We start from the raw sequence: 11,863 nt of genomic DNA on the forward strand, positions 1-11,863 counted from the left end.
GACACCCCTGTACGATTCGGCTTGGAATGACCCTCTTCCGGTTTCAAGCTCCATAGAGCCCTATATTTTTATAAGATGAACTCTTCTCTCACTTGAAAGCAAGACAGAGAGCTTTTCTGAAACTTTCATAAGTCGTTAGAATAGTTCCAATATGCCTCTACAGTTAACGATTCGCCGAGATGTTTACGCAGAATCAATGAAATCTTTGTGATCTATGAAGAGAGAGAAAACTGACTTTTGCCCTTATCTGCTGTCAATCTGCATTCCATTGATACCTTCCTCTGCGGGGACAACCCAAATTTACGCACGTGACCTAGCGGGGGGCAGAGAATGAAAGAAACTACTTGTTTAGCCTCCTATCTGCTGTTCTGCATTGTTGCAACATAAAGACCATAAATTAAACAACTTTTAAATGGAAGAAAATTAATTTTTAATTAGCGCGCTTTCATATTACCCTACCAAGAAAAAGTAAAAGTGAACATGCTTATTAATACTAACAAACATTTGGACGAATTTTGAAATGTTTAAAATAAATAGTTTTCATATTTTGGAAAGAAATATACTATGTTATTATATAGGGAAATCCCATCGTATTCCGAGTGTTGAACACAGCCTTAAGTAATAGATAGCAGAATTTTCAGTTTTCTCTTTTTATACACAAAAACTTACTCTTAAAAATTTCAACTAAGGGAGACAAACTTTCGGGCCCAAAGGCTTCATTCATAGGGACCGCGGTGGCTCATCAGCTCACCTCTGGTGCTTCGGGTTCCTGGTTCGATGCAGCTCGCGCCAAATGAACTTTGTTGTGGACAAAAACCATTTGCGTGGATTTTGTCGTGTTTCTCCCGTTTCCTCCCACTTTCTTCATTCCATCATTTCATTCATTTCTCACCATCATTGTCTCCTTTAGCCTAGCCGGCATAACCTGGGACGTAAAACTTACAAATTTCATTTTTCATTTCCAAGAGCTTCATAACGCTTTGAAGAGTGCAATCCGTGCTAAGCTCTGATTTTGTATCTTTCAAAATATAAATAAAATTGAAATAAGTGTTAAAAATACGTATGCGTTCACTGAACATTTTTTGCGGGGTGCAAAAAATACATGGGATAGATAGGGAGAATTCTGATTCAATCTTTTGATACACGCTCCGACGTTTCGTACAGCTTCAAATTATACTAGCACTCTTTAAATAGTGCATGTTTTATACTTGGACATCTACCACTGATTAGAATTACATGATATTTTATTGTTATAAAAATAAAATCATTTCTGATAACATCGGATGTACGTTTGATTGAAACAAGGACAAGAGTCACAGATAGAATGTTGAATAGTAAGAACAGTAGCAACTTGTGGGGACACCTTATCATCAAATTAACACACAGGTTACCAAATACAATATTTGTGAGGTTACTATAAATTCGCAGAAATCAAACTTTACGTGTCATTCAAGGAGCATTGAAAGAAAAACAAAGCATGTCTTTTTGGGGTTATATTTTCAAAACAATGGAGGTGGAGTGGCTTGACACATTGAAGGACCAACTAACGTAATTCCCTGGTTTTAGATAACGAAAGGGCCATCACTGGCCACAGCTTTTTGTTGAGGAGTGTGTTCAACACATCGGCTCACTTCATCCTATTTATGCTGCTCTGTTGACCATAGTTGCAAAGTATTTGTAGAACGATGTTCAATGATAATTGTATTAACAATAAGAATTTTCGTTCCCCTTTCTAGAAGAAACACTAAGTTCTCGCTTGTAATAGCTAGCACCGCAGGCAAGTTTACAATATGACCTGTTTGAGTGAATGATGTGGCATTGACACAGGTGCTTTCTCAGGAATTCAGACTTAAACATTTGTTGACTTTTCCACTCCTTCAACCTTCTTCAAATTGCTCCTTGCCAAAACATTGTACTTTCCGCATGAACAGATAAATATTTCAAGAAACAAAAGTGTGTGATTCTAACGGTTACAAAAAGGCTGAGAAGCGAGATGTTTAATAAAATGTTTAAATTTAATTAAAAGTGTTTTCTTAGTTTGGCGAACCAAAATAAGTCATTTCATCTATCTTCGTAGCCATTCGAAAAAATGTAGAGGACGGAAAGTTATAACTGTCAGAGATGAAAATTTTCTTCTCCAAAGAGATACATTTCCTGAAGGGGAAAATTTCTAGCACCTCAATTAAGTTGCACAGTGAGGGTGACTTTGAAAAGTCAGAATTAAGTTGTTATTATCAAAACTATTCTCAGAAACGAGAAAAACGCATTTGTTCTTGACTATCTTTAGATGTTTATTGAAAATAAATAAAAACAGTGATTTTTATTATTCCTTCGAACAATTACCTCAGATTTTTTCAGTTTGTAACAGCTTCTGAAAATTGTAAATTGATTACGACATGAATTTGAATTCTAACAGTGAATGTAAAGAATTTGGCTGCATTTGAAAGACAAAAGCATCTGGAACACTCATGGAAGGAAATGAAAAAAACATAGTAGAACATTCAAGCTAACACTATAAATGCAATGCTGTTTCCGATCAAACACATAAATTCTTTGAAAACTAGAGAAATTTTCTTCCCAGAATAGCAGTACCTCTGAAATCACCACTGAGCCAAAGAAATGCGGTGAATTCAACCCCAACTTTGGAGTTTCCGCATATAATGTTAGAACAGGTGACTTTTCTAATCGCTTTGGTAAAAAGTTTTAATATTGAGGTTTACCTACCATCTGCATTGCTTCAAGATGATTAATCATGCGCAAGAGAATTTTCGATGTTTATTTTAAATATTCTTTGTAATACAGTATTGCATTTCACAGACAAGATCACAGTGTGTTCAGACCTGTATGTTACAAACCGTATTCCCATAGTTGTGCATTTTTTAAAACTTATGTCGAGTAACATTGCTGAAATTAAATGTATTAACATATCATCAACCTGTATCTGTGTTATAAGAGAAGATCGCAAAATTATGTCAAAATACTCTTTCAGTTTTACGTCCCAATTTCAGTTTATGTTCTGTAGGTTAAAGGAGACGGATGGTTAATGGAACGAATGATTGCGTAAGAATTAGTGGAATGGCAATATTGGAGAAAAAGCAAGAACCGAGATAAAATCCACAGACAAGATTTTGTCCTCCATAAATTCACATAAACTGAGATCCGACTTGGAGGGACCCTCGTATGAACACCATTTCTCTGAGCCACCATATCCCCAATACCCAATCATTTCTACCACCAACTGTTGCTAATAGATGAGTTCATTACAAAGCTCGCTCATGAATATATGGTTAGCATGGATACCTGGGTTCGATTTTCGGTGAGTGCTCATGTAGTTCGGATCACATGTTAAGCTGTAGGTCTATATCTTATATAGCTCCGGTGCTGAAAGGAACGCTCAACTCAAAAAAAAAAAAAAAAAGAATGCCAATCGGCCTAACATTTCACACGAAAATATATGAGATTTGATTCTAAATATAGATGTGAAATCATAATCTTATTAACTCCCACGAAAGACAATAATACTTATCAGTTAACCACAATGCAGGTCGAGTTAGTATTTCTTAGTATTGGTTTTAGTATTCTATCTTTCTATCTTCTTAGAAAAGTTCATGTATTTTTCGAATACATAATAATAATAATAATAATAATAATAATAATAATAATAATAATAATAATAATAATAATAATAATATGTTTCATTTCAGATAATGGTAGATTTCCAAACTTGAAAATTTATGCAATTTAATATTAACTTGAAGTAGCACATCTATACTATAACTACTGGCTGTTTATTTATAATTTATTTATACATATTTCTGCGTATTACCGATATCTATGGCCTTAAACTCGTCACTTAGTAGGGATGACGTCCATCGGCGAGCACATTATCGGGAAAAGGAAGGAAATGTCCTGGATCCTGTATATTAGGTACTATCCCGCTATTTGCCTAGTAGGAATGAGGAAAGCCCAGGAAAAACCTCACTTACAGTCAGGATGGCTAGCCTGAGAGACCTTTTGGACCAAGGTCTCTACTATGAATTGAACTCGGGACCGCTCGCCCCAAAACACCAATATTAAGTTGACTGCTATCCTACGCAGGGCAATGTGCTACTGATTGTAATAGAGGAATAAGATCAAAGGTAGAATCTGTTCCTCGAACTCTGAATCTATATGGAAAGGCCATTACCCGGTATATCTTACTATTTTTGCTCTATGAAAATCAACATTTAAACCAGGAGTGTTCATTGATGTTTAACACTTTCGGTGTGTGAGATATGTAAATACAATCAGAAACAATATTAGGTATAGGTTGGAGGTATAAGAAATGATGGCTCCAATCTATGCCTAATATTTTTTTGATTATACAATGTAACTAATGAAAATATGAGGAGCAAAGTTATGTCTAAAAATGCTTTATAAAAATGGTTTAAAAGAACGAATCGCGTTTAGACTCCAGAGCCGAAAAGAATGTAGGTTTAAACACTTCTGGACAGGGGAGTCATTTGGGGAGGAAAGGGGCATTTGCATCCTTCTGACTTTGAAGAAATCATACATATTGATTCACTGCGATAAGGACTTCGGAGTGCATTTTCAAATTTACTGGATTGACGTGTTATTGCCTCCTGGAGATGATGTTAATAATTTAATAGCTGTGTAGTTTCGAGGAACTATTTTATTTATTTTATTAAGTTGATTTACAATTTTATGGGCTTGTTTTATTTAGTTGATAAACCTTAAATTATATTTCCTATTCATGTAATGTTTATTTATCTTTTTTCCTTAAAAACCTATACAGGTAGCCATATTCTGTTAACTATATACAGCATATAGCAGGTGGGCACGCGGATTGTTTGCTCGGAGAGGTCCAGTTTTTTTTTTTTTTGGGGGGGGGGTCCAGTACCTTTATGTAGTATTATACCTGTGGTTTTCTGAACCCGAGAAACGGTAAGTAATCGTTAATTATTGCCACCTATATTCACAGAAAATCTGATAGGACTGGATTTATTTTTACGAGGAAAGAAAGAGTACACATGATGAGTATAATCAAGTCATATCTTTGTGACAAATGTGTACAAATGATAGTCGAGTTACGAAGTTTAGGTGAGAAAATGAAATGAAATCTTTACGTTTTGGGATCTGGACCCGGTGGACACCATGTGGGTGTGCCCCTGGCCTATAATCATTGAAAATCCGGTATCTTTGCAAATCTGGCACTCCAAAGATCGGAGTTTTTTTTTTTTTTTTGCCAACCTGTATTTACAAAATACACTAATATTTGTTTCCAGGAATGCCTTATATTGTTGGAAAACCCAACAAATATGCCATGACTGGCTATCCTCATTGATGCCTATAAGAAAAGACCTACAAATTGACGTGGTTCTGTGGTCTAATTCCTTATGCCACAATTGGAAGTCCTGTCTGTCATGTTATTGAATCCCGCTTAAAGCATGTTAGTTATGTATTGTCATCATTTCCTTATTCATGTATAGTCCGGGTCGCGGACATAAGCGCACCGGCAAAAAGCTCACCGGACATAAGATCACCTATGTTAAATAATTACATTTATAGATTAACTAATTTAATTAGAAACGAAAACAAACCTGAATAAAAGTAATACGCAACGGAAAAATGGCAAGCGGGAAATATGTCAAAAATGAAAACTGGATTTTGAAATGTGTAATGAAATAAAATCTTTGAGTTTTACGTCTCACGGTTATGCCGGTTAGGCTAAAGAAGACGGTGATGATGAGTAATGAATTTAATGGTGGAATGAAGAAAGTGGGAGGAAACGGGGGAACCACGAGAAAACCCACCCACACGGTGTTTGTCCACCACAAAGTTCACTTGGTGGGGGCTGGGATCGAACCCGGGACACCAAGCACCACAGGTGAACGCTCTACCACTGAGCCACCGCGGCCCCTAAACTAGATTTTGAATATTAAAATGAAGTAGATTTTGAATGTTAAAATATAAATTGAAAACTGATTTGGTCAAACAAAAGAATACTACTTTCTTTTAATGAAAAGAGCAACCCAACCCCCTTCCCTGTGCTGAAACTTTCGGTGCAGGATATTTTGCAGCAAAGAAATATGGGTAAACGAAATTTTGATGGAAGGGTATCTCCTTGTTACTTTTTTTCTCACCATGGCAGAAAGTATCTGAAATATATATTTGATTTTGCTTTAGAAAAAGTATGATGGGTATGAAGAGGTATTAGAATTTTGATTTTGACTAGTAGAGGCTTAATTCAGTAGAAAGTAGAGCTACTGATGCTATATATCAGTTGGTAGACATCAGAAAACAATAATAAGGATGTAGCAGGATTTAATATGTTAAACGTGGGCAGGCTTTGAGGAACTTGTAATAAAATGCTCCGTATATTTAAATCTGTGCTTTGACTACTAGTAAGCCTAGTTCCTCAATAGAAAATAGTAGGAGTTATCAGACATCAGAATAAAATATTAAGAATAATGCAGAGTTCAAGTCTCAAGGCTGTCATCATCCTTACAGACCAACACTCATCAAATGAATCTCTTTGTTATTTACTGAGAAGACAACAAGTTATGAAAAAAAAGCTTGGTGTTAATAAATAAGAAAGATATTTGTTTGAGTGTTGGTTTGCAAACACGACGGCGGCACTAGGAAGCATTGCCTAAATTTATCTGAGTATGATGAATTTGTAAAAAAAAAAAAAAGCAGAATTACCAGTCGAGTTAACAAGAAAATTCTATTATGTAAGTATTCATGCCTATTCATGAAATTATTTTAATGCAATGATGAATTGTCCGGCCTATAAGAAAAATTTGGTTCCAAAATTTCCAGGGCCAAAATTAGGCCTACTGCCACCTATGCTTAGCACATTAAACTTGCAACATCTCTATTTTATTCTGATACCTGATAACTGCTATACGACATTAGTAGTTCTACTTTCTACTGTTATTAGGCCTATTTGTAATTTTAGTCAATGGTTAGATTTTAATATCCAGGACATTTTATTACAAGTTCCTCAAGGTTTGCCTTCGTTTAATACAACGCAACTCAGCAACGTCTTTAGTATTTTTTATGCCTGATAAGTAATATAAGATAGTAGCTCCATTTTCTGCTTAGGAAATAGCCAAAGCCTAAATTTCAATATTCGGTGAATTTTATTACAAGTCCCTCAAGGGAGCTTATGTTTGCTGCCGGTGAGCTTTTGTCCGCTCCTGTAATATAAAACTGCCAATGAGATTATGTCCGGTGAGCTTTTTGCCGGTGAGCTTATGTCCGACACCCGTATAATCCCTACACTGTAAAAAATCGTCTTGTTATTTTATGCCTATCTGTTAACATGATTGTAGCTCTCTCTTCACTCAAAATACTAGTGCAATTCAGAACTACTCTATACGCTTCTCTCTCAGTTACAGAATGTCTCAGCATATTCTGCCGGTACTTAATGAAAACAATATCCTAACCATGCCCCGTAGACGATATCTCCGATACTGTTGTTTACTATACAAAATAAATTCACATAAAACACCACCTTACTTACATCATAAATTAAAATGTAGATCAGAAGTGCACCGTTACAATACCCGAGGAAGTAATAAGGTGAATATGTCCCGGCATTTTTTAAATATAACAGAGAAGGCATTTTCAATTTCGGCAGTAAGAATCTGAAACTCCCTACCAAAATCAATCACTGACAAACCGTATAATTTATTTAAATCATCACTCCAAACATTATTATTTATAGATCAGAGACAAAGCATTGGCACACATGAAAGATTTGCTACAGTAAGAAATTGGTATGAATTTGGATTAGCAGTGTGAGTATAATTTTTCTTTTTTCATTTACATTTACTGAGTTTTGTTTATCCTTAGTTATTGAATGTATCATGTTATGTGCCTTAGTAATATTGAATGTATCATGTTATGTTGTTATTTGTATGTTGTATCTTATTTCTGTCTTAATTTTTTTCTTTCTTTTCTTTGTAATGATGACAAGGGTTAGGTGGCAGAGCAGCCTCCGGCTGAACCTCACTCGCTGAAATAAAGAGAAATTCAATTCAATTCAATATATATTATCAAGATGGGAATAGATGACTTAACATAACCTATCCTAAATCTTAGTTCCTATTCTTATTTTTTGTAGGAAAATTTCAAAAATACAATTAATAATGAAGTATGAAGGTACGTAAATGTAATGTGAAAGAAATAATCGCCTAACAGGACATTAACCCAATACTTTTTCCCATAACACCGAAATGCTAATTAGGAGGCCACAAGGATATCCTTATAACTCTCTCTTTTTCTTTCTATTTAGATAGCTATCAGGTGAAATTGGAACAATACGACTGAGGTTCGGTCAATTATTTTGAAAAAATCTGCATGGTATACACAAAAGAATCCTTTCGAAGACACTTTCAAAATCGTACAAGTAATTCACTTGATCACAAGAAAGAAACCAACGTTTAACAGGTTGACTGCCATGAGTATCATATGTGGTGCTCACCTTATTTTTCTGTGGGACCATGAGCACCATATATGATGCTCATACTCGATATCACAAATTACTAACCTATTTAGGTTCTTGACCATCATATGATGCTCATTGTCACAAATTACTGTGAGACCATGAGGATGACATATGGTGCTCGGCTTCCATTGGTACATTTGTCATGTCTCGACAAAAATGTGACATGACTATCCATAATTGAGCCAAAGGTAAGAAACAATTTATGGCCTCCTGGGAGCAGTACCCTCAAATCACCTTGGCAGTCAACGTGTTAAATATATATGACACTGCATAGCCTTCCCGAAATTCCACTACTCCAAGGTGACAAATTCAACATAATCTACGATAAATACAATAAAGCAAATCTTAATAACAAATATCAACATATAGAAATTTATTTTGAATGAAAAAGCGTTGTATTATCCGAGATTGGAACTCGGGTGTTTCACTCAAACTACTATAGCTTGCATTAAGTGTTTCCCAAGTCTTATTGACACTACACGTACGTTACTTAACAATACAACAAAATATTCCTCATTACTGGTACTACTGTCTCGTTCAACAACTAGAGCCCGTTTCATAGATTTGCTAAATCACTCTTAGGCCTCGCTTTATCCGAGGTATATATTTTTGCAACAACAATTTCTCAATATTGTGAATTACTTCTTGCTTGATCTTCATCTGAAACCAGGAAAGGAGAGTGATAGGCGCCTAAGGGCCGTAAATAAAATTTAAGTTTCAAATGCAATCGAGAGTTTTGACTTTAGTAGCTGACATGGTCTGTGCAGCTAATGAACAGCGTGTGAGAATTCCCTACTAAATGTTCTTGATTCGATTCCCTGCCTGTAAATAGTGTTATAATTCATGTAATCAAGCACCATAAATAATAAAGAGATTTTTCCCACACATGAGGAAAAATATAAGACAAAGTTAAGTACGAAAGACTGTCCATCAATAATTGTACAAATTTTACTGTAACTTTCTTTTCTTTTCCGTTATCTCCTAGAACTTAGAACTTAACGTGAATGAAATATCTGCTTATCTAACTCGGATTTCTTTATAACGTGATGAAGTATCTGTTTATTTAACTCAGATTTCTCTAATGATGCAAATCTTTGTTGCTCGAAATGGAGCAATATCCTGGCATGGTATGTTTTCGGACATGTCTGTACTTGTCATCTTGCCTGCCCTATCTTTTCTTCTAACTCAAACCTCCAGCTAATTTTGCTTGTGAATATGCAATGTGAAATTTTGTATGTAATATCATTAGTACTTTTAGAATTGCGTATCATCAATGTACAGAATCGAGTAACAAACAAAAAAATAAAAAAAATAATATTCAATCTACCGACGTTTGGTTTCCACTTCTAACTTCTACTAAACCTATAGTCTACGTGTGAACAAATGCGTTTGCTCACACCAAGGAAAAAAGTAGCTTTCTAGGAAGATACAAATAAGAAGATTAACTGCTGCAAGAAAGTAAGCCCCTTACGCTTAAATGTAAGTTATCTTGCAGATTTATGTACTGAATTAAATCATACCGAATTACAATTGCAGACATAAATATGTCACATTTCTTGCTTTTCGCTCACTATTATTATTATCACACTATATGAGAAATATTCCGCCTTATGCAGAGTCCTCTTGGCATATCATTAGCGTGATACAAAAGGCCTGGCTACTGCAGGAAATTTATGTTAGTCGATCAATTTAGTATGACACTAATTACGCGTCAGAACGACTTTGCATATGGCCCAATAAGTGTATGAATAAGTACGATCTTATTTCAGTGCAGTTAGAGATCCACACAGCAAGGAGTATTTCCTCAACAAAAAAATATTTTTCTTGGTTTCCAAAAAGTTTTCCTTCTCTGGAGACTTCCATGTTGGTTTCCCCAATGTAGTACGAATATTTCCCGAAAATGTTTTGAAAATATTTTAGAAATTACCGGGAATAAATTTTGAGAATGCTAGCCGGAAATTAAATCCAGGAAAATCCTCCCAAAGTGTATTAGAAATTTTGTATTGGATGTTTAGTAATATGTTTTCACTGTTGAAAAGAAAATATTTTCGAAATGATACTAAGCATGTTTTCCATATATGACATGGGAAACGAAATATATTCCATATATAGAAAAAATGTTTTTTAATATGATATTTGCAATATTTTCTATTTTTACAGGAAAACATCTTGAATATATATTTTTAAAAACATTTAGAATATTTTAAAAATAAATTATTTAGTAATATAAGAAATACTTTCAGAATTATTTTAAAAATGTTTACTTAATTTACAAAAAAGTATTTTAGTAATCTTCTCTTATAACTTAAATGAAATATTTTCGTACAATATTTTATTGTTAATTCCAGAATAAGTTATAGAATTTTGAATATAAATCTTTAAAACAGAGAAAACTAAATATATTAAGAATGAATAGACAACATTTCTATTGTGTTTTGATAAAAATATTTTGTGTTTTCAGTTAACATCATTTTCTGATATGTATTATAGAAATATTTTTACATTGTTTTCATAATATACTCTTCCATTACTGGAGAACACATATTCCTTGTAATATCTGAGAAGTATCAAAATATTTACCGGAAGTATTTTTTTTAAAAAAATATTTGGAAAACATTTTATGAAGTATAGCAAGTACATTTTTTTTAAGATCGTTATCAGAATAATAGTGTAAGAAAGATTTTTAGAAATTGTACTAGAAATATTCTGATGAATGTAATGTATTATGTTTACAATGTTGAGAAAGAAAATGTTTTGTAAGAATTACAAATAATGTTTTACATACATGATATATGAAACAGAATAGGAAATGTATTCCAGGTATTTTACAAATATCCTTCGATAATATTTCGGAGATTTTTAATGTTTTTTTCGGACTACACACACACGCATACACACTCACTCACACACACACACACACATATATATATATATATATATATATATATATATATATATATATATACATCCTCACGGCATTGTCAAGGCTCTATATTTCTATTTTACATTTAAATTTGCATCCGGGTGTTTCTGCCTGCCGTATTCGGTAGCCCGATCATCACCCCTGTTCTTCGCGCGCAGAGTCATTCGAAGAACTGAAAACGTACTCTGTACACAAACAATTTATGGTTGTGAACTCGGAAAGGCTGGTACTTCTGCTTGTCAAGGTCAAAAAGTGGGAGAAAAATTGATGTGTAGAATGTAAAGAGGGTGCAACAGTGATTGATACTTGTAAGAATCATATTCATTTGTAGTTCGTGCACATTCCGCCTGTAGCGCTACTGTGGCACAACGTATATGGTAACTGTAGAACTGTAGAACTGTATAACTGTATAAAAGAATTAGACC

This window comes from Thermobia domestica, chromosome 4 (genome assembly GCF_964235325.1).
Source record: "Thermobia domestica chromosome 4, izTheDome1.hap1.1, whole genome shotgun sequence".
NCBI classification, from domain to species: domain Eukaryota; kingdom Metazoa; phylum Arthropoda; class Insecta; order Zygentoma; family Lepismatidae; genus Thermobia; species Thermobia domestica.